This window comes from Octopus bimaculoides, chromosome 19 (assembly GCF_046866305.1).
Source record: "Octopus bimaculoides isolate indiv1 chromosome 19, ASM4686630v1, whole genome shotgun sequence".
Lineage (NCBI taxonomy): Eukaryota > Metazoa > Mollusca > Cephalopoda > Octopoda > Octopodidae > Octopus > Octopus bimaculoides.
The window spans coordinates 47,889,137-47,912,303 of record NC_142946.1 but is presented as its reverse complement, the minus strand read 5'-3'; the positions used below and the strand labels follow the sequence as shown (position 1 = coordinate 47,912,303).

The 23,167-nt window shown below is 40.3% G+C and overlaps 1 protein-coding gene across 4 annotated transcripts in view; it reads left to right on the top strand.

The window, feature by feature from the left end:
* Positions 1-23,167, top strand: part of LOC128250110 (beta1,4-N-acetylgalactosaminyltransferase B-like) — a 63,915-nt gene that overhangs the window by 2,515 nt on the left and 38,233 nt on the right. Inside the window, exon 1 of one of the 4 annotated variants that reach the window (XM_089337570.1) lies at positions 10,936-11,002. The exons of 1 other annotated variant lie outside the window; for it this stretch is intronic. The gene's annotated coding sequence lies outside the window, so the exon portion shown is untranslated. Of the gene's footprint in view, positions 1-10,935; positions 11,274-23,167 lie in introns of those variants that run through there. 2 more of the 4 variants (XM_089337575.1, XM_089337574.1) reach the window with 2 other exon arrangements.

Genomic DNA, 23,167 nt, shown 5'->3' with positions numbered 1-23,167 from the left:
CTGGCACACCCAATGCTATTAGCATTTTCAAGGGGATGGATCAGGTTAGGAGTGTTTAAACGTGTTAAGGTTGTCTTTCATTCATGCCATCATAAATCTTTTACGAACACTCTCTCGCCCTCATGTCTGAATATTTCACCTAAAAGTTCGCAAAATCTACTATATCTTGGCTTTCTTGTTACCTTAAATATTACTTCATGGATACTTTCCCCGAAGAGTGGAGCCTCTTAGCCCTTTACGTCGCCGTTTGTAGGGGTTCACTCTTCCCTTTTGAAGTCTTCTTATATTTTCAGCCAGGGTTTATTTTTCGTGATCCTCATTTATCTCCTCTTGGTCATCGATGGAATACCGCACCTGCAGCTGGTGGCTACGGTTGATGGACGGCTCCCTGCTCACGTGTTTCCAGGATTGATTACAGGGTGATTTCATTCACTATTTCTGGGTAGTGATAGTGTTCTAGAAATTGGTACCTACTCATCTTGTTGCTGTCTTAGCTTTTCGAGTTCTGAGCAAATGGCCCTCCTGGTTTTTACTACCATTTGTATAATAACTAGGCCTTAGCCCTGCTCCATCAGTTTCGTGTCCTTTGTCATAGCACCCTCAACTGAGCAGGGAACCTTCAAATCCATCTCAATTCCTCTTAACCACATGTTGTCACCCCTGCACTTAACACCTGCCCATATTGTGACACAAAGCTGACGACCAGTCACATATTTACAGAGATGTAAATACCCTTGAGTGTCACTTCTGTATTTCTCTGGCCTAAATATTGGGGATCAAGTGTATGAATAGAAGTATAAATTACTCTTTTATCCTGTGTTTTAGTTGAGTCTTCAGTGTTGAAAATGCAGCAGACTGCCTTAACCTCTCACAGTTGAGAGAATATCTCTCGAGACTGTAACATAAGCCTTGCCCACTTTCAATCGAGAAAATATCTCCCAATATTCCTCTCAGGTATTCTTCCAATGGCTGTTTCGACAGCAATTGGAATCTGCTGTTATACTTCTTAAGGCACAGATAAGCCCTCTCTTGGTTTAAGTGACAATGTCTGGTTTTTACACAACACTCACAGTTAATTCTTTTTCATTTTTTTTCCGAGGAAATATATCAAATCTAAAATCTCTGTGACGACAGCGACAAGACTAGTTTCTTTAACACCACCGCTAAATATATATGTAGTAACGCCGTACGCATGCGTAGTCTCACGCATGCGTGGAATTCAACATACCAAGCTTTCCCGCTTCATTCTGCCTCTTTCTTGCTGGCCAGCGATTGAGCATGGACGTGTTTAGCTGTCTCTCTCCATCTTTCGGACTTACGCTCGACAGCTCGCTTACATCTACATACCAACGTCCCAACAACCATGCTCACACACACAGAAGCTGTAACAACAAACAAGAGCTAAAGATGTATATATTTACCACCTGAATAAATGTTGTTTAAGTTGATAGTCTGGAGTTCAGCGTTCCGTTTAATTTCTAATTTTATATAGGAAAGCCAGGTATACATCTAATGATGTATAACCCACTTTCCTATAAAGCGGTGACCCTCCGACGTGATTCGAACACGCAGCCCGCTGAGCTACAATAACCCACTTTCCTATAAAGTGGTGACCCCGACTAAGAAACAAACGCAGCATGGATTCTGGACTACCAACCTATAACTGGTGAACCCCGACTAAAGAACAAATGCGGCCATGGAGACTGAACTACCAAGCAACGATGACCACCAACATCTCCAACCATAGTCAACACGACTTTCCAATTGTGTACTCAAGAACTTGGTATAAAACTCTCACGTGTACTGACTTTCTATCTGCTGTGATATCTCACATACATATAGACGGCCTGTTTTTTATTATGTTCTTATATGTCGCATTCACACTCTCACATACACATACATCTTTTATGCCACACTAAATATCTCTTGTTATTCATTTCATACGGTTGTCTTTTCTATCGTCTCATTACTGGCTATTTATGTTATCGTAGTATAACATAATTATTTGTATATCATCTTTGATATATTATTTTGTGTTCGACCGTGTGACACGTTTAAATAAAAGGAGTCCTCTGTTTTTCCATTCGTCACCATTTCTCCTTTTTGAGTTCGTACGGTCGTTCTTTCATCTTGGGTTAAGAAAATTTTCTTCGAGGTTTTCGCTAATGGCCGTACAGAGATTTGTCTGTCGACCGTCTGTAAAAGCGCACCTCTTCAAACACCATCACCGAGCGACCTTTTCGCCACCAGCTTCGTTCAACCAAGATTACCACCGCGACGACAACAACTACTACTACCAACTACAAGCATTCCCCCCGACGTCGCCAAGTTTCAACAGGACATCATTACCACCGCACATACAGAACACAGCTATATTACAGTTCCTGCGCCGACGTCTTCACCATCAATGTACTGTCTACCACAGTGTCGTGCGCCAACAACCCCACCACCAGGGACACACCAGATCAACACACTCGGTTTTATCGACTCTGTTAGAGTGGATGTTTCCACTCACGATCAACAGACCAAATTTCCTTGTGTAACTTTTATAGAATATTCCGTACCAGGTAACCGGTCACAACTAGCATCCGACGCTCAACTATAGCTCTGCCAACTGACCACGACTTCTTGAGTACAGACATTCTATCTCCTTGTGGAATTTTAATACGAACTGGTTTTCTCTATCTCAGTGTTTTAAGACTTTTCACAGTCTATACTACAGACACTTTTACTATGTTCTGTGTTTTTTCTCACACACACACTTGTGCACTCATATATTTTCTTTCCTTTCAGGAAAAACAAAAAAATCAGACTTTTACATCGCGTGATTCCAGTTTCCTGGACAGTTGTCATCACGGTTGTTTTGTCATTGTCATTTCATTTGTACATTGCATGCATGTATCTCACAAGTGTACATTCATTTCTTTGATTTTTCTTTGTGTGTGTTTGTACCACATCTTGTGGGTGGTTTCGGTGGCCATCCTGCCTCAGGCGTTCCAACAGATTTCATATTATCGTGCGTTTCCGCACTGGCAAGGGAGCCCTGTAGTAACGCCGTGCGCATGCGTAGTCTCGCGCATGCGTGGAATTCAACATACCAAGCTTTCCCGCTTCATTCTGCCTCTTTCTTGCTGGCCAGCGATTGAGCATGGACGTGTTTAGCTGTCTCTCTCCATCTTTCGGACTTACGCTCGACAGCTCGCTTACATCTACATACCAACGTCCCAACAACCATGCTCACACACACAGAAGCTGTAACAACAAACAAGAGCTAAAGGTGTATATATTTACCACCTGAATAAATGTTGTTTAAGTTGATAGTCTGGAGTTCAGCGTTCCGTTTAATTTCTAATTTTATATAGGAAAGCCAGGTATACATCTAATGATGTATAACCCACTTTCCTATATATATGTATGCATCTGGAAATTCCTTGTGTATTTCGTATAAGTATCATAAAAGATCATTGCTATTCATATGAAGGACTGCGAATTTCATTTCGATCAGACAGATGGATGATTCTTTTCGCATGTAATAGATTTCTCTTCATAAGATATGAAGGTAAATTCGTAACCGGTAAACAGAACCACTGTGGAGATATCTTCTTTTCACGGGAGGTGTACTCACTCTTCTTTATTGATTTTTCTTATTGCTTTCTCTAAGCCTTTTCTGTTTTTGCGAAGTTTGTTAGTCCTCGTGGGCCACTGCCAGTAAACAAAGAAACATTCGCCTCTCTTCCCTGCCAAAGAAAAATGGCGTGTCGACCGAACAGCCAGATTCGCCCTACTCGTGACAACAGCTGTTTAACACAAGACCCCAAGCCCCTCATGCACCGACACTGAGCGAGGGAGTACAGGACACTTTCGTTTCCCTACACATATCTCGTAGAGGTTCGGCTGCTGGTGCTTCTACGCCTGAAGAGATGGTATGCCGAGGACTTTTGGAAGTTGTCCGCAGTTTCCGACCTGAAATTTCTCCAGAAAATACAACTCAAGACTTTTCTCATCGATGCCCACAGCCAATCCCAGGCCGTCACCGCTCATATCCTCGTCGAACCCTCTATAGAAATCTAGAGTTATTTTCCCACTGATAGGCTTGTTCAGTTGATTGAGTGCTGTGAGCAATGGAAAGACGTGTCACACGAAAAACACTCCCACCAATTCATCCTTGTTTTAGACATCGTCGATATCATCGAAATGATGTAGATATTTCAGCGGATGCCAGTGCATCATCCATCAGGGAGGGTATATTGAGACCACAACAGATGGATTTCCTGACTGGCAGAATCCGTCCCTTCCGTAAGAAGCAGAAAAGCAAGATTTTCAATCTGGTCAGATGTTTCTTGGGTCAAGATACGACGATCAGGCAGTAGTACAACACCGAGGCGCCTCCAACTGACAACAAGCACCAGTTTCTTGGCCAGCACCTTTGCAGAATTATGAACCTGAAATTTTCTATCACGTCTCCTTTGATCGGATCCTTTCTCTGCAGTATCATAATACCTTGGTTTATTTAACTGGAAATGGTCCCAGTCTATTGCCAGCTTGTGTAACCGGCTGCCAGGACAGTAGCGAACAAGTTAGGTGTGTGGAAATATAGTTCTTGATGCAGCCCGTCCGATCTCGGCCATTTTCTCCCCATACAGCAGCTCAGTACATCCATCACTCCTTCGATTGAAATTGGATTCTCGCAACACTCAGTCTTTCTGGACCATACTTGCTGCAAACCATCAAGTTAGGCTTCAAACCCTGCTATCTCAAGTCCACCTCTTCTCGAAAACAATTCGGTGAAGTGCTGCCGAAACACCGCGTTCATTTGCTTGCAGTCGGAGTGCACACATCCGCTGCAGTCCTCCATAAACTGAATTCTAGCTTTGTTGCCACACAGGTCCAACAAATGACTTTTGTATCTTCATGTTTCAATGCACACTCTGTACCTCAGACAACACAACCCTCCTATTTCGCGTCGAAAGTCATTCTTGCTGCTTGTTCGCCGTTTTCGACGTCTCTTCATTTTGTTTTCTATTCTGTTATTCTCTACAGCTATCTCTTTGTTATAGTAACATGCTTCTCCAATTTTTCTTTTTAATGAAATCCACAACCTATTGTAGCTGATAGCTCCTGTTCATTCCTTCTTTACAAATATACCTATCCAATCGCTGAAATCTGGACTGGGAAGGATACGTTCATCTTCCAGTAACTGTGTCCTTGTCTATTCGTCTTTTGTAAGTTGACTGTGAAGGTCTCAAATTAGCGGTGTCTTTTATTTGTTTCAGTCACTAAACTGTGGCCATGGTGAAGCGCCGCCTTGAAGAATTTCAGTGGAACGAATCAATCCTAGAACTATTTTAAACCTAGTGATTTTATTCTGTCAGCGTCCTTTACCGACATAACTTCACAAGTCAACAATACCCGGACACTGAATGAATACGTGCAGAATGTTTCAGATATTTCCAACTACCAGACAGGTTCCACCTCAATTTCCCAAATGCGCTAACGTGGACTTCGCGAAATCCCAGTGGGTCATCCAGATTATACAGCCGTAGTCATAGACAGGCGAGACAACTCGCAGTAGATCCCATTCAGGAATGACGAATACCGATATTTAGCAATTTTTGTGGTTTATCAACTTCACATACTTGAATCGGACTGGAGACAAATTGAATCGCCAGTCTATTACTATATATAAATAGTGTAAAAACTATTTGCTGGTATGCCGCATCACTTTCAGGGTGTTTTTGTGGTGTTTGGGCTGTGACGAGCTATGTGTTGTGGTGGAGAGGGGTGAGGCAAACAGAGGTGAAGCCAGACCGGAAGGGCCAAACCGGAAGGGTCAGATCGGAAGTCGGCGACACGCAGTCGAAGGCTAGCACGTGGGGCCAGTGAGAAAACAGCGACGTTACGAGAAAGACGTGTTCTGATTAGGAGCGATCGTATACCCCGCTGCGGTCGGCAAGGAAGGTCCAACGTTTCATTCTGTCCTTTTGCTTCTTGTTGTCTTCTTCCGCCATCGCACCACAAGCTATTTCGGCCCATAAGAAAAAAAAAAAAAATTATGAGTGTAGTCAGGATTGCTAGTGATATAATTAAGCCGTTTTGCGGCGACACGGACGTAATCGCATGGCTAAAGAAGATGAAGCTGGTCGCGAAGCTCCAAGGAATATGCGACTTGGCAAGTTTTCTACCGCTCTACTTAGATGGTCCGGCGTTGGCGCTATTTTTAGAGATGGAGAGAGGGATCAAGTTAGCGCGGAGAAGATAGAAATCCGCTTGATGGAGGCCTTCGCAGAAGGGATGTTCGAGGCGTACGCTCGCCTGGGGAGAGCGAGGTGGACCGGCGAACAGGTTGACGTGTTTGCCAACGAACTTAGGAGGTTGGCTAGACTGGCGGGGTACGAGGGAGAATCGCTGGATCAAACGGTAAAGTTGGCGTTTGTGACTGGGTTTCCTGACCACCTGTCGGTCGAATTGCAAACTGCCGGACGTGAGTACCATGCCCATGGCGGATATAATATCGAGAGCTCGTATGTTAGTTTCCTGTCGTAGGTCGTCACCGCTGGTAGCAGCGGCAACAGCAAAAGGTGGCCGGCCAAGGAGTGGCGGAGAGGGGTCGAACAAGGAACGTGCGCGTCCGTTCAAAGGTCAGTGTTTCCGGTGTCAGGGCCCGCACATGGTGCGAGACTGTAAGTTACCTGAGCCTGAGGTCATCTGCTACCGTTGTCGTGAAACGGGGCATATAGCCACCGAATGTCTGCAGGGAAACGGTCTAAGGGAGACTACTGCGCCAGCGGTCTCCCTTTCAGACCATTAACGGCGCAAATTTTTCTACCCGTTGTTGATGTGCTAGTGGATGGGAAGATGTCGCGTGCCCTTGTGGACACGGGCTGTACAACGACCCTGATGACTCCGGGAGTGGTAGAGACGTGGAATGGAGAAAGCAGTGTGAGTGCAGTCGACGGAAGAGAGGTACGCTGTGAAGGCATTACTGACGTGCAGATTGAGGTGCAGGGAGCAAAGTTAACGCTGCAAGCAATTGTAGTTGGCCGCTTGGTGGATGAGATTGACGTGGTGTTGGGGATGGACGCCATCAACCGTCTTGGTGGCGTTAAGATTGCCGGAGATGAGATCACGTTCGGAAGCGTGGGGGCATCGTGCCCCGTGAGTCGGGACCGCCAGGGAGAGCAGAGCCCCGTCGAGGACAGCGCCGCTTACACCATCGAAGACAAAGATTTTCAGGCGGCGTTTGATGGTCGGAGGTGGACGATAGAGTGGCGATGGAAGGACGAGCCCCCACTACTAAAGAACAGGGTGAGCTGCTACCAGCATACGTTGAAAGGTCACGCCGACGTCGAGTTCGACGAGGAGGTAGAGAGATGAATCAAGGAAGGAATCCTTGTCCCGTGGAAAGAGGAGGTGGTGAGTGGAGTGCTGCCTCTGATGGTGGTGGTGCAGCCGACGAAAGGAAAAGTCAGACCGGTGTTGGACTTTAGGGAGCTGGCTGAACGACCATATATCGTGCCACACGAGAGGCGAGGCAACGGACGTTTGCGATGAGACGTTACGTGTGTGGAGACAGTCGACCAAGGCAGCGAAGATCGTCGACTTGAAGTCGGCATATTTGCAGCTCCGTGTGAGTGACAAGCTGTGGCGATACCAGCTGGTGCGGTACAAGGGCCGGACGTACTGTTTAACCAGGCTGGGTTTCGGGCTGAATTCCGCTCCGAAAATTATGGCGATGGTGCTCAAGTCCGTCCTAGGGAAAGAGGAGAGGATAAGGAAGGCCACCAGTTCCTACATCGACGACATTTTGGTTGACGAGACTGTAGTGCCAGCCACCGAGGTAGTGAGACACCTGGAGAGGTTCGGGCTGATTGCGAAGCCGCCTGAGTCGATGGTGGGGGGAGCTGTGCTGGGGCTGAAGCTACAAAAAGACAGATCGGGCGAGCTGGTGTTCCGGAGAGGAAACGAGATCCCTGAACTGGGCACCAGCGTGAGTAGGCGGGAACTGTTCTCGGTGTGCGGGAAGCTGGTGGGACATTACCCGGTTGCAGGATGGCTTCGGACAGCATGTAGCTTCATCAAGAGACGAGCCGAAGGAGCAAAGTGGAATGACAGAGTTGGGGAGAAAACGACCGACATGATGCAGGAAGTCTTGGTTAGAGTGAGAGCAGAGGATCCAGTGAGGGGCAGCTGGTATGTTCCCAAATCAAAGAGTGGGATCGTTTGGTGTGACGCCAGTAGCATCGCAATAGGGGTCGTCTTGGAAATGGGAGGCACCGTGGTGGAAGATGCAGCCTGGCTCAGGAAGATGGATGACTGCAACCATATCAACGTGGCGGAGCTGGATGCCGTGCTGAAGGGGGTGAACCTGGCCTTGAAGTGGGGGCTGTGCACCATCGAGATTAGAACCGATTCGGCCACTGTGCTTGGTTGGGTGACGATAGTCCTCACCGATGAGCGGAGGGTGCGAACCAATGGGGCTGCGGAGATGCTGGTAAAGCGCCGATTGGGAATATTGCGGGAGCTAACCGCTGAGTTCGATTTGGAGCTGAGCGTAATCTTTGTGCCTTCCGAAAAGAACAGGGCAGACGTCCTAACCAGGGTAAAGCGAGCTTGGTTGCAGGTGCCAGAGGATGCGGAGCGGGCTGTGGCTGCAGTATGCTGTCTGAGTGACTCGGAGTTGAGGAGACTGCATACCATGCATCACATGGGAGTGGACAGGACGTTGTTCCTCGCCAGGAAAGTTGACTCCGAGGTAACGAGGCGGAGCGTGCAGAGAGTGGTTAGCAGCTGTGACAGGTGCCAGTCTATTGACCCTGCTCCGGGCGTACATGAGGCGGGAAGTATTCCAGCGGCCCACAACTGGAACGACTGGCAGTGGACGTAACACGCTACCGGCAGGGGACGTACCTCTCAATGGTTGACTGCGGACCGGGGCGGTTGGCCATATGGAGGGAGATGAAGACGGGGACTGCAGAGGAAATCGCAGGAGTGTTAAATGGGATATTCCTGGAACGAGGCCCCGTGGATGAGCTGCTGCTGGATAATGGCGCTGCATTTCGCTCGGAAGTGCTGAAAGACATGCTTGACGGGTGGCAGGTTAGCCGCTTCTTCAGGGCGGCATACCGGCCAAGTGGAAATGGAGTGGTGGAAAGGCATCATCGTACCATCAAGACCATGACAGAGAGGGGTCACATTTCGCCAATCGAGGCCGTATTTTGGTACAATATGTCGCCCAGGTCAGGACAGGCTGAGGAGTCGGTGCCACACAGGGCAATATTCAGGTACGAGTGGAGGCACCCGTGTATTGCATCGATGCGACTCCGGGGAGAAGAAGAGCACACCTTCGTGCAGATCGGGGAAGAAGTTTGGGTAAAACCCCCAAATGCACGGTGCACATCACAATGGGGGAAAGGAACTATAACCTCCATCAATTCAAAGAACAACGTCTCAGTCGATGGTATGCCACGCCATGTTTTGGATGTGCGGAAGATTGTCAGTGCTTCAGAGGATAGAACCAGCTGCAGTGGGCAGGATGATGAAGACAGCAGCAGTAGGCAAGATGATGAAGGCAGCGCGCCAGGAACTCAGGCCAGTCCCGGGGTCGCACAGCGACCACAGAGGGAGCGGTACCCTCCTCCCTGGTTGGCTGATTATGAAACCAATTAAGGTAGTTCGGGAGCGCGGAGTGAGTGGGAGAGCCGGTTGAATGATCTATAGATCAGGGGGGCGTGTGGTGTTTGGGCTGTGACGAGCTATGTGTTGTGGTGGAGAGGGGTGATGCAAACAGAGGTGAAGCCAGACCGGAAGGGCCAAACCGGAAGGGTCAGATCGGAAGTCGGCGACACGCAGTCGAAGGCTAGCACGTGGGGCCAGTGAGAAAACAGCGACGTTACGAGAAAGACGTGTTCTGATTAGGAGCGATCGTGTACCCCGCTGCGGTCGGCAAGGTAAGGTCCAACGCTTCATTCTGTCCTTTTGCTTCTTGTTGTCTTCTTCCTCCATCGCACCACAGTTTTAACACCCAATGCAACAAGGTGTCGTCCTTCAGGCGTTTTACTGCAATGAAGCGGTGAACAAGCAAAACACATACGTTGAGTATGTACAGTCGATAATATTTACAACACTCAATAATTTTTACAGTCGGCGTTTTTCGCGACACGGGTATGCTAACACACACACACACACACACACACACACACACACACACACACACACACACACACACACACTATTCCCTGGAATATTCCCTTTGAAATGCTTAGCAGCAATTAAGGTAGTAGGTACCTTTGCCAGGTGTAGGCATTTCAACAGCCATGAATGAGAGATAGAGTCGAATGCCTTCCTATAGTCGAGCCATACTGTCACAAGGTTTCTATGTTGTTTTCTTACTTCAGACAGTATAGCTTTGTTTATTAAAAGCTGTTCGGCACATCCCCACATTCCCTTCTTTCCACTAGCCTGTTCATCAGTCACAATGTTGTTCGACTCACAATGGGTCTGGAGGAATTGGTTCAGGCAACTTGTGTACAGCTTGTACATAATGTTTAGGCAAGCAATTAGGCAATCTTGTTGCAAAAAATGAAATCACCGAGATGGCAAGATTTGCATTTGCTGTAGCAAGCCAATTAGGTATATCAGTCTGATCTTCCATAGTCCTTTTGAAAATACATATCAATTGGTTTCTATTAATGTCAGCTTCTTGTACCGTTAGGCCCCTTTCAGAGGCCTTCCCATTCTGCAGTTTGCCTACTGCTATAGCGAAAGTTTCCTCCATACTTGAACCTTGCTGGAGCTGGTTTGTTATTTTGAAGTTCAATGAAGCTTTTTTGTGTGTCAGTGTTATATGGACTGTTAAATTTGTAATTCGTCTGACGTTCCGTGCGTCACTATGGTTCGTCTGAGTTCATTGTTTCATTGTTGTTGTCTTGTGTGACTGTCGCAGTAAAATGTCATTGATATATAGGTGGCGGACATGACTTTTGTTTAACACAGCGAACATTGGGTGAGTGCGTTCTTTGTATGTAATTGACTAATAAATGTAATAATTAAATTGTACAACTCGTTGTGTTATCTCTACGAGTCTTCCGAGAGAAATACAACAGTCAGTATCGACTTCAGATGGATCAACAATGAAGGGATCCACAAACCACTATGGCGCCATCATTTGGAGTAGATCAGAGAAGCGAGTTTCCATATCATTACGTAACTGCTTCAAATGATCAACATAAGCTGTTAGGTCATCATCAAGCAGCTCAGTGGATATGCTTGCTAAGGTAGGAAACTGTCTTCCAAGATTCAACCAGAATAACTTTAGTTTCCCGTTGAAGGTTTTAATTTTCTCTTTGCAAGAAAACAGAGTGGAGTTATTTCCTTGAAGTTCTTTAAGGACATTTAGCTTTGCAAGTATGTCAGGCAAGTAAAAAATATTACTCTTTGTATCGACAAGTTTTTCTCCAAGTTCTGTTTCACTCAAAAAAGAAATAACAGTATCCCCAAGTGCAACAAATCAATGCAGGCAATTACCTTTGGATAGCCATCTGGCTTCAGTATGTAACACAACTCATTCAAATTCCTTGTCGTTATTCTCACATAATTGCTTAAAGAATCTTGCAGTGCATTTTTTTTTTAATCAAGTTTCGATGGATGCATCCAAAATACGTCTGACAATGAATAATGGTCAGCTATGCATCAATCTTGTCAGGGAGGACATAAATAATAGTACACATCGAATAGACATTTTAACAGATATATAGGTGGACATTAGAATTAGACACTGAGGGAAAATGGCTGTAACTTTTTTATTTTTTAATTTTGACGATTTTCGTTTTCGATAATGTGTTCTATATGTCACGGTCATGCGATTCCCCCTTAAAAAAATTTTGATTTTTTAAATTTTCATTTTTGACATTGTGTTCTACATGTCCAGGTCGTACGAATAGCCTTCTCGCAACTTAGATGTGAAAATGAACGGATTACATTTATATTGAAACAGAAAAAGGATCATATGTGGAGTCCCCACCACGAAACTTGATATGCTAGAAATAACAGCTAAACGCGGACAATCCAAATCTTGCATTGGTCCAGATGGACTATATGTAAATAGATATGAAGGAAAAAATGCGCTTCGGCAAACGGGGTTAGGGCTAGGTTTTGAGTTAGGGTAAACCTAACCCTAACCCTACCCAGATTTGGCTGTTATTTCTAGCATGTAAATAGCCTGCTTGGTGAGGGGGGGGGGGGATTGAAATTTTTCAAACAATTTTTTTTCAGAATCGGAATCTCCATAGCCTAAAACGTGGGATTCCGTAAAAAAAAATAATAAGGGGGGGGGGGGGTTCAGATTACATATAGTCCATCTGGACCTGCGGGTTAGGGTTAGGGTTAGGTTTACCCTAACCCTAACCCCGTTTGCCAAAGCGCATTTTTTCCTTCATACTTATTTACATATAGTCCATCTGGACCAATGCAAGATTTAGATTGTCCGCGTTTAGCTGTTATTTCTAGCATATCAAGTTTCGTGGTGGGGACTCCACATATGATCCTTTTTCTGTTTCAATATAAATGTAAGCCGTTCATTTTCACATCTAAGTTGCGAGAAGGCTATTCGTACGACCTGGACATGTAGAACACAATGGCAAAAATGAAAATCGCCAGGAAAAAAAAAAAAAATCACCCCCCCCCCCCACGTGTGTGTGTGTGTGTGGGGGGGGGGCAACATTTTTTAAAGGGGGAATCGCATGACTGTGACATATAGAACACATTATCGAAAACGAAAATCGTCAAAATAAAAAAATAAAAAAGTTACAGCCATTTTCCCTCAGTGTCTAATTCCAATGTCCACCGATATATATATATATATATATATATATATATATATATATATATATATATATATACTCATAAATATATAGGGATTGACAGTAACCTGCTTCTCCAACATACTGAGAATTCAGAAATAGCAGTCAAAGAACTACTGATTTCAAAACTACAAATTATTACTCCAGATTGATAGCGATATTTTTGATACACACAGAACAAAAAACAATAGAGAAGAGGTTTTTTTCATACTGAGCTACCCGGCAGAATTGTTAATTATTAATTTTATTACTAATTGATGATTCCCTGCCCTGCATATCTATATTTTAATAATAACTCCAAGGTGGATAGTTATACCGCAGGAATTCGTACGAGTCTCTTTCCTAAATGGGACTATTTCTGATACACACTGAATTGAAATTCATTAGGGCGAGAGGTTTTGAACTTATTGGCCGATAAATTTCTTAACGTCTTCTTCACGTGGTATTGATGTTCACATGGTCAAAATTAACGTGAGTTATTTAGACATTAACAAATTTATTAGAATATTTAGCTGAAGATCAGAATAGAGTATTATGTACTCTTAACTGTGAAACAATTGTACTAAATTAACTAAAGGCAAGTGTTTTTTACTCTTCTCTATTGTTTTTTGTTCTGTGTGTATCAAAAATATCGCTATCAATCTGGAGTAATAATTTGTAGTTTTGAAATCAGTAGTTCTTTGACTGCTATTTCTGAATTCTCAGTATGTTGGAGAAGCAGGTTACTGTCAATCCCTATATATTTATGATTATAAATTTTACCGAAAAAGGTTTTTTTCATACTGAGCTACCCGGCAGAATTGTTAATTATTAATTTTATTACTAATTGATGATTCCCTGCCCTGCATATCTATATTTTAATAATAACTCCAAGGTGGATAGTTATACCGCAGGAATTCGTACGAGTCTCTTTCCTAAACGGGACTATTTCTGATACACACTGAATTGAAATTCATTAGGGCGAGAGGTTTTGAACTTATTGGCCGATAAATTTCTTAACGTCTTCTTCACGTGGTATTGATGTTCACATGGTCAAAATTAACGTGAGTTATTTAGACATTAACAAATTTATTAGAATATTTAGCTGAAGATCAGAATAGAGTATTATGTACTCTTAACTGTGAAACAATTGTACTAAATTAACTAAAGGCAAGTGTTTTTTACTCTTCTCTATTGTTTTTTGTTCTGTGTGTATCAAAAATATCGCTATCAATCTGGAGTAATAATTTGTAGTTTTGAAATCAGTAGTTCTTTGACTGCTATTTCTGAATTCTCAGTATGTTGGAGAAGCAGGTTACTGTCAATCCCTATATATTTATGATTATAAATTTTACCGAAAAAGGTTTTTTTCATACTGAGCTACCCGGCAGAATTGTTAATTATTAATTTTATTACTAATTGATGATTCCCTGCCCTGCATATCTATATATATATATATATCTATATATATATATATATATATATATATATATATATATATATATATATATATATATATATATATATATATATATATATATATATATATTATTATTATTATGATTGACCGTTGACCGAACACTATTCAATTTTTTTTCTCATTTTTTTTTCTCCGTGTTTTTCTCCTTGTCTCCGTATTCTTTCTGTTGAAGAGCATAGCTCGAAACGTCAAAGACTTTCCGTATTCCCGAGCGTCATACTAATATATACTTTTGTTATTTACACCACCTGTCCTCGTCTGTTGTTATTATTTGTATATTCTCCCATATATATATATATATATATTTAAGAATTTAAGGAATGGAGAAAACGCATGTTATAATTGCATACTTTATTCCTACATATGTTTCAAAGGATTACAACCTGTGTGATCCATAGGGATCTTTGATATTAAAGTTGTAACCTTCGCAATATTAACAACAAAAACAATGCCAAATTTATCCAAATTGACATCTCTAATTTCTATCCCTCAATTAACCCCATTATTTTAAATAAAGCACTTTGGTTTGCTCATAAGAAGGCGGGTATGCCTAGAGACGAGTTTAAAGTCATTAAAGCAGCTAGAAACTCCATAATTAAGTTTAATAAAAAAAACTATGGATACGTAAGGACACACCAGAAGGATTCGACGTCCCGATGGGAAGTTCCGATTCAGCTCAAATAGCTGACTTAATATGCACATACATTCTATACGAATTAGAAGACCAATTCCCAAATGTTAAGGGTGGTCTATACAGAGACGATTGTCTATTATACTTAGAGAACACCACAAATCAAAAAATACAAAAAGTTAAAAATAAATTAGCTAGGTTTTTTAGCAGAATGGGCTTTGGTATAGTATTTGAAGATGAAACATCTATAGCTAACTTCTTGGACGTCACTTTAGATCTACACACTAAAATATTCTTCTCGTATCACAAACCCTCCACTAACCTAAAATATATCAGTAAATCCAGCAATCATCCAAATTCAGTAACGAGAAATTTGGTCAAAAATATTTCTCTTAGACTATCCAATCTTTCTACGAATGAATGCATCTTCAATAAGGAGGCCGAATTTTACAATTTAGCTTTATCAAAAGCAGGTTACAGAGAAAAGGTTAATTATATAGATTCTAATTATGAAACCGATATGAGTAATAATAATACTATTAATAATAATATTTTTAATAGAAATAGTTATAATGATAAAGCTTTTAATTTAAATAATAACAATAAATACGAAGACACCCACAACCATAAACTACCTAACGATAGCAACAAGATTAACATCCTTTCACGAAATAAGGGAAATAAAAGTCAAATAAAACCCTGTCTCAATGATAATAATAAACTAAGAATATTTATAAACAATACCGGAAAACATTCTAAACCAGAACCTAATAAATATGTCTGGGTAGTTCTTCCTTACAGTAAAAATGTAAAATCAAACTTGGTATCCCAGTTCCAAAACGCTATAAATAAGAACTTTCCTAAACACTCTCATTACTCCCAAGTCATAAATACACACAAGGTTAGATTCGGTTTCTCTAACATGAAGAACATTTCACAGATAATATCTGCACACAATATGAGGCTTTTGCATCCACTAGAGAGTTCAAACAGTAATATCATTGAACCAAACATTATTAACCCTTACCAAAATAACAATAATAACACTAATAATAATAATATAGGGAACAATATTAATAACACGACACATAATAGTAATAGTCATAACAACAAGATCATTATTTCAGAAGTCAATTCCAAAAGAATTAGATTTTTAAGTGAAAATGTGAGACTCAGAAACACTATCTACCAATGTCAAGTTAGTACGCCCAAAAATAATTACTTTTACGTAGGTTCTTCCTCTACACCTTTATCCACTAGAATTTCTAACCATTTTTCATCCTTTAGAGATAGAAGCAAACGTAATACAACGAGCCTTAGCAAACTAATTTGGGATCTTAAAGATAATAGCATTAAATTTAAACTAGACTGGCTTATTCTTTCTATTTCTAAGCCATATGAAAAGGGTGGAAAATTCTGTGATCTCTGTGTAACAGAATTTCTTGTTATTTTATTTTCAAAGAATAGTCTGGTTAATAGTTTCATAGAACATTCTTACAAATGCAAACATTGGCAAAAACATACATATTCTGCATTCAAATAAAAATAAAGGTTTTTATAAAACGCTATCATATTTACCCGTAATAAGTAAATACTTAAAATAGTTCTAATAAAACATATTAGTTTTTCCCTCAAAGGTTAGAAGATTAAAATTACTTATGATTCTAATTATTTATCTATACTTTCGTAATTTATTAACCTTAATTAGAGTATATTTTAAATCTTGATAAACCCTTGTAACAACCATAACATACTAAATTTATGTACGTATGAACATACCGGTATGGTTTTTTTTTATATATACGCGTGTATCTGTGAGAGATAATGTGTATATATATATATATATATATATATATATATATATATATATATATATATATACAATATCCCTCAATAAATCACATATTATAAAACAAACTTTGTTATTCATTCTATCTTATTTTCTCTCAATAACTGTTCTTCAGTAATTTTATATATAGAGGTGCAGGAGTGGCTGTGTGGTAAGTAGCTTGCTTACCAACCACATGGTTCCGGGTTCAGTCTCACTGCGTGGCACCTTGGGCAAGTGTCTTCTGCTATAGCCTCGGGCCGACCAAAGCCTTGTGAGTAGATTTGGTTGACGGAAACTGAAAGAAGCCTGTCGTATATATATATATATACATATATATATATGTGTGTGTGTATATGTGTGTGTGTGTGTGTGTGTGTGTGTGTGTCTGTCTGTCTGTCTGTCTGTCTGTCTGTGTTTGTCTCCCCAACATCGCTTGACAACCGATGCTGGTGTGTTTACGTCCCCGTAACTTAGCGGTTCGGCAAAATAGACCGATAGAATAAGTACTAGGCTTACAAAGAATAAGTCCTGGGGTCGATTTGATTCGACTAAAGGCAGTGCACCAGCATGACCGCAGTCAAATGACTGAAACAAGTAAAAGAGTAAAGAGTATAGTCATGAAACATGGAAACATTTTTCTGCATGTATAAAGAAAAAAGAAACAACCAGACGGACAGAGCCAAGAGGAAACTAATTGCCAAACAGATCACCTTACCAGAATATTATCTAAATTTAATTTGTTTTGTTCCCTTGTTTCTTTGCTTTTTTTCAATTCCTGTTTGCCTTATGCACTTATTTAATTATATATGGCATGTAGAAAATTGTATGCATAAGCAGTATCATAATATAGATTTTTCATCTCAGAAGTATGAAACTATAATTGTATATTTGGAAGTATAGATGTATAGATGCATCTTTATTTGCTTTTCTCATAAATTGTTGGATGTCTGGGACTTTCAGTGTAAACATTTATAATTGCTTCTTTTCTGTTACTAAGAGACAAGCAAATAAATGTGATACTAATAGTCAATACACCCTTTGTGCCTATATATCAATCATCATCATCATCATGATCATCGTCGTCGTCGTCGTTTAACGTCCGCTTTCCATGCTAGCATGGGTTGGACGATTCGACTGAGGACTGGTGAACCGGATGGCAACACCAGGCTCCAATCTGATTTGGCAGAGTTTCTACAGCTGGATGCCCTTCCTAACGCTAACCACTCCGAGAGTGTAGTGGGTGCTTTTACGTGCCACCGGCACGAAGGCCAGTCAGGCGGTACTGGCGACGGCCACGCTCGAAATGGTGTATTTTACGTGCCACCTGTACAGGAGCCAGTCCATCGGCACTGGCAACGATCTCGCTCAAATGTCTTTTCACGTGCCACTGGCACAAGTGCCAGGAAGGCGACGTTGGTAACGATCACGCTGGTGCTATTTACGTGCCACCAGCACGGAAGCCAGACAGAACTTCAATAAAGAGGGCAAAGATTGGGACGACGATATGAAAACACGTTTAATCTTAAGAAAACTGGCAGCAGGGGAACATGAGCGTTACAGCAATTACGTAGTCCCTAAAAAACCTTCCGACATAAACTTTAAAGATACAATAGAGATATTGTGTAAAATTTTTAGTGAGGAAAGTTCGTTGTTTAAAACATGCTGGAAATGGTTGAACCTAGAAAAGAACGAGGAGGACTACATCACATATGCTGGTAGAGTTAACAAGGAATGTGAAAAGTTCAAGCTGGACGAATTAACGTCAGATATGCTTAAGTACCTGATATTTCAAGGACTAACTGCGGAAAATGATACAGATGTAAGAACAAACATTCTCACTAAGCTGGAACAAAACCAAGCTGTAACCTTACAAGTATCAGAAGAGTGCGAAAGAATAGCAAATTTAAGACACAACACAGAAAATTGAACATGAAGATTGCTCCGAATGAACCAAGTGCGAAATAGGCTGAATAGAAAATCAAGTTTGTACTAGAATACAGTACAAATAGGACAAGAAACAAGAAAAAACCCATGTTTGCATGTGGAGGTCTACACCTAAGGAAAAGCTGTCCGTTGTGGAAAAATTGGACACACGAAAGCACACTGTAAAACCAAGATGACAAAACGGAACAAAGGAAAAAGAATAAACAATATGTTGTCGGAAAAAATGGTAATGCGACAAAGAGAAAATTCGTAAATGTGAAAATTAGAAATATAATTATAAAAATGCAGTTAGACACTAGAAGTGATATTACCATTGTGAACGGAAAAACTTGGAAGTATATCGGTAAACCAAAATTAAATAAATCTACAAAAGTAGGACATAGCGTTACGGCTAAAAGATTGTATTTTGTCGATGAATTTGTATGTAATGTAACAGTTCGTGACCAAATGAAAACGGCAAAAATATATGGGCTAAAAAATTCAGTTAATCTATTCGGCACAGAGTGGATGGAACTATTCAAATTGTGGAATACGCCCATAAGTGTTTTGTATGGGAGCATAGTCGGTTCAGTCGAAGGTTCAAATGAGGCTGAGGAACTGGAACAAAAAAATGAAACATTTATTTCCAGATGTTTTCTCGGATGAACTGGGCTGTTGCACGAAAACAAAGGAAAAATTGTAGTAAGACAAAGTGCAATACCTGTATTTAAGCCAAAATGGCAATAGACAAGGTAAATAAGGAACTTGAAAGGTTTGAAAGCTTAGGGATAATCGAGAAGATGGACCACTCAGACTGGGCAGCACCGACGGTCTACGTAAAAAAGAAAAATAACAAGTTAAGAGTTTGTGCGAATTTTTCAACAAGTTTGAATGATTGCTTAATCTCACATAACTACTCACTGCCAAATCCTGAGGAAGTGTTTGCAAAATTGAATGGAGAGAAAGTCTTCTCAAAATTAGACCTCTCGGAGGCATATCTACAAATCCTAGAAGAATGCTCACATTTATTAACCATCAATACACACCATGGTTTATTTAAATTTAAGCGGCTTCCCTTCAGTGTAAAAGTGGGTCCTTCCATATTTCAGCAAATAATGGATACAATGTTGGTGACTGTGATTTTGCTATCGTTTATTTAGACGATATTCTAATAAAAAGTGTATCACACGATCAACATGTAGAACACATTGAAAGGGTATTCGAGAAGATTAGAGAATATGGTTTCAAGTTAAAGGAAGAAAAATGCGAGTTGTTTCTGAAAAAAATTAAATACTTGGGTTCAGATAACAGATAAAAATGGACAGAAACCAGATCCATCTAGAGCAACTGTGATAAAAAAAAATATGCCCACTCCGAAAAATGCGACCAAGCTACAAGCATTCTTGAGTTTAGTAGGTTATTATCAAATTTACATTCTCAATATACATAATGTAAGGGCCCTGCTCAATGATCTGTTAAAGAAAACTACAAAATGGTGTTGGACTGATAAGTGCCAGAAGGTATTTGACGAGTTAAAAAGCATTTTGACATCGGAATTATCATTAACGCATTTTGAGCCAAAGTTGGATATTATATTAGCTACAGATGCCAGTGATTTCGGTGTATGAACCATGCTTCTTCACAAATATGATAATGGTAGTAAAAAGGCTATAACTCATGTAACACGATCGTTATTACGAGCTGAAAAGAACTACAGTCAGATAGAAAAGGACAATGCACGTCCTCAAGCTATGGTCCAAAAGTTGCAAAGCCTGAATTATGAGATTTTGCAACATCCTCCTTATTCCCCTGATATCTCTCCTACTGGTCATCACTTATTTAAGCATTTTGAGCTTTTCCTAAGCAATAAAACATTCTTAAAAAGAGAAGAGGTAATTGAAGCATTCGGACAGTTTATCACAACAAAAGATGATTTAAAAAAAAAAATGGAATATATGACATAGAGAAACGTTGGGTAAACATCATAAATGAACATGGATCATACTTTGATTAAATAAATCAGTTCTTTAACACTTCTGAAACATTTTATTGCTACCTTCCAAATATGATATTTCATGTGAAACAACCTAATATATATATATATATATATATATATATATATATATATATATATATATATATACAGATATAGGGCAGGGAATTGCCAATCTCTATATATAAAAATGAGAATGTGTGTCTGTCTGTGTGTCTGTCTGTCTGTCTGTCTGTCTGTCTGTCTGTCTGTCTGTCTGTCTGTCTGTCTGTGTGAATCCCTAAAACTCGAGAACTACGCAACCAATTTCATTCAAATTTTACACATGCCTTACTTAGGGTTCCAGTTGTGTTTTAGTCAAAAAAAATTTTAACTTCTTGCAGAGTTCGAGCCCACGGCAACATAATATCTCCTCCACTATTTAAGTATTACGTGTCAAAAGTGAAACAAAAACACTCATGTCAAATACTTTCACTTTAAAAATGAAACTATTCTACTAACTGAAACAATCACATTTTGATACTGTAATGACAGATACTTTCAGAGAGAGAGAGAGAAAGAGAGAAAGAGAGAGAGAAAGAGAGAAAGAGAGAGAGAGAGAGAGATGTATATGTATACATATAGATGTATATGTACACGTTATTCCACTAACTGAAACAATCACATTTCGATACTGTAATTACAGATACTTTCAGAGAGAGAGAAAGAGAGAGAAAGAGATGTATATGTATACATATACATGTATATGTACACGTATATGCATAGATATATATAGATATAGATCTATATGCATACATGTATATGTATACATATGTGTACATGTATATATATAGATGTACATGTAATATGTACACATATATACATATATATACATGTATACAGATATCTATACATATATACACCCATCACACACAAACACATGCACACAAACACATGCACACAAACACATGCACACAAACACACACATTAGTCATTTGTTTTCTTATCCAAAACTACGTCAAAAGTACTGAACGGATCTTTATGAAATTTGGAAATTATATTCTATGTATAACGGCCATAACTCCCATGAAAATTCATATATTTTTGATGTTGATGAAATTTTAACCCGAACATAACAGATGAGCATTATTTGTAATTCAATGGTACAACAGTGTAAGACTACCCTTTCAGATATACTTACATTGTGATTTCTGCAATGTGGTGCATAAATTGTCAAGTAAATGAGACGCATCTTTGCCGCCACTGATTCACTTGCAAAGTGTTGAGTAAAATTATTTCGTTGCAGACCTCCTTTGGGTCTTTTTATTATCACTGCGACACACAGTCCCCAGTTGGTAACATTGATTTCAAGGCCCTCCTAGATGAGAAACTGGCATTCCACTTAATGTCTATGTTTCATGCTGGCATGGATTGGAGAGTTATTAATGTAGAAATATGGTATCGTAGCTACTAACAGTTGAGGGTTGCGTAGTCTAGACGGCGTTTTTAGATTTCATTATTCTTTTTAACCCGGGCAAAGCCGGGTATTTCTGCTAGTTAGTAATAAAATTAATAATTAACAATTTTGCCAAGTAGTTCAGTATGAAAAAAACCTTTATCGGTAAAACCATTTATAATCATAAATATATAGGGCTTAGCATGAGTTGCTTCACCAACATACTGAAAATTTAGAAATAGCAGTCAAAGAACTACTTTGACTGCTATTTCTAAATTTTCAGTATGTTGGTGAAGCAACTCATGCTAAGCCCTATATATTTATGATTATATATATATATATATATATATATATATATATATATATATATATATATATATATATATATATATATATATACTAGCAGAAATACCCGGCGTTGCCCGGGTTAAAGAGAATAATGAAATCTAAAAACGCCGTCTAGACTACGCATCATCTTTATATATAGAGATGTATATACACACACGCACCCAAACACACGTATATATATGTATATCAATATAAATATATGAAAGTCAATGAAGTTTCGTAAAAGAAGGTGATCATGTACATACTTTCTTGCTGTTGTGATTATAACACCTCGTTGTAAACTATGTTCCTTGTTTTCCCTTGTGGAGCATATACAAATAGGTTTTTTTTTTTGCTGCCCACTCTTGAGCAGCCAACATACAGTTGTCCATGTGAGAAGCAGGGCTCTTCCAAGAGAAGACCAGCTACAGACAGTGTTTGACCCTGAGATTTGTTTATGGACATGGCAAAAGTCACACGAAGGGGGAATTGTAGTCTTCTGAATGTAAAAGGAATGTCTGCTCCTGATGGAGTAAGAGGAATTCTTGGAATAAAGACGTCATCCCCTTTTGCACATCCAGAAAGAATGGTAGCCTCGATAACGTGTGACATCATTTTCTAAATAATGCTCATCTGTTATGTTCGGGTTAAAATTTCATCAACATCAAAAATATATGAATTTTCATGGGAGTTATGGCCGTTATGCAAAGA